Source organism: Hippopotamus amphibius, chromosome 2 (assembly GCF_030028045.1).
Source record: "Hippopotamus amphibius kiboko isolate mHipAmp2 chromosome 2, mHipAmp2.hap2, whole genome shotgun sequence".
NCBI lineage: Eukaryota > Metazoa > Chordata > Mammalia > Artiodactyla > Hippopotamidae > Hippopotamus > Hippopotamus amphibius.
The window spans coordinates 40119024-40121014 of NC_080187.1; positions in this window are offsets into that span (position 1 = coordinate 40119024).

Sequence of the window (1991 nt, forward strand, 5' to 3'; positions counted from 1 at the left end):
AGGAGGTCTCTTTATTGATTAAATGAATCTGCTCCAAAGGCTGGCTCCCAGGCTCTTTGATCTAATCCGATCTGATTTTATCCTATCGCTTCAGCAGGACATCGGGGAATTAACAATAAGCAGCTTTACCACAAGTGTTTAATAACTCAACACAATCTCCTTATGGCTGCGAGCTGCTCATGCGCCCATCCAGTCCATGGCAAACAGCGAAACAGATTGGCCATCCCCCCCGAACCTGAGGAATTTTCATGCACTGTGAAACTAATCGCTTCAAGTTCCTTCATAAATCACACAAAGCAGATTTTAGCATCTTAACAAATTGAAAAAAAAAAAAGCCAACCCGTAGAGTGGGGTGGAGGTGGGGGTGGCCGAGAGGACTGGCCCTCCAGCGAAAAGGAGGTGGGAGACAGGCAGGCGCTCCAATATTGCATTGGGGGAAGGGGCAGATGTAAATTAACTTCTGTCTTCTCGTGCAATATGTTTCTCATCTCCTTAAATTTTAACATGAATGAAATAATTTGGGCAGGCTCAAACCTAACAATGCTCCAAGCTCACAGTGACCTTATTATTTTTTTTTTTTCCGCTGCGATGGAAACGATGTGGTTTCAACAACAGGCCTCTTATTGTTGTTCCTGTGACAGCCCTTGAAGTATGTAAGAAGCACACAATTAAACAAGGATTGTGCATCCTGCGTGGTGCAGACAGCCGAGATGTTAGGCTGAGATGGTATGTCCCCTGGCTTTCAAACCAGCATACGTGCATAAAGGGGCGTCTTAAATGATCACTCAATTACAAAACGCCATTCTTGAAATGCTTTTTTTTTCCCACTCAGGGCTGTCCATATATATATATCCCTATCTCTAAATTGTACTGGCAAAACTGAGTAATATCTTATTCCCCTTCAAAAAAAGAAAAAGCATCATATCATAAGCACAGATAGTAAAGGTAATTCTCTCCTTTTGTAAGGCAGAAATTTTGATTCAAGGGCTCACCCTTATGCCACAATAGACAGAGCTTGTGAGGAACTGGGAGGCAAAATGGGCTTGTGAAAGCTGCCGGATTATTAGTGCCATGGGGAAAATATCACTCTAGCACTAATTTAAAATAAAACATCTTTCAGTTGCTCTATTTAATACCTACCGTACATCAGAATTACCTATAAAAACATGTTTCATAACAGAGAAACAGCCCTAGCTCTCTACCTCTGTCACTGTTCTCTCCATTACCCTGGCAGTTCTGCGATTTCTCGCTACATCAGCAGAGTAACGAAGTGCCCTTTAACTGAACATCTGGGGGCAGGAGGAATTTTATGACTGAGGTTCAGGCCAGATTACTATTACCATGGTGAGATCTTTTTCCATATCCCTGGGGCCCAGGGTACTAACAAATTCACTCAGATACAGCTGGATGCTTCATTATTGCTTTCCTAAGTAAAAACATTTATTTTTATATCCTTCTCTGTCCACATCCATTCATCAGTATTTATCCAGATTTTCCCACCGTTACATGAGTTCAACATTTTGAGACACCCCTACCCCCCAAAAAAGCCTACTCCGATTTTGTGATCTACTCAATATGGAATGGAACACTAGCACAAATAGTGTTATTTTTTCCTCTTTGGAGATGACTTTTGCTTTACTTTTTTTTTTCCCAGATAAACTATGTCATAACAGAAAAATCCCTGTGAAGTTCTCCAAAGAATTCTATGCTGCTTCCAGACCCTGGAACTATAATTATGCCTTGCATAATTAAAACAGAAAGAACATCCCCTGCCAACTGTGAGCGCCCCTGTTTACATCACAAAGAGATAGCAAAATATACTCTGGAAGGTTCTGGCCAAAGTAATTGAGAGGGCTGCCTGAGCCCAGCGCTGCTTTCTAAATATTGTCCCTGGGTTAGGAACTGGAAGGGCAGCGGGGAGGGAAGGAGGAGAGGAGGACACGCCAGAGGCCTATTGACTTTTCCCAGCTGGGCAAGATGTCACGGAGTTC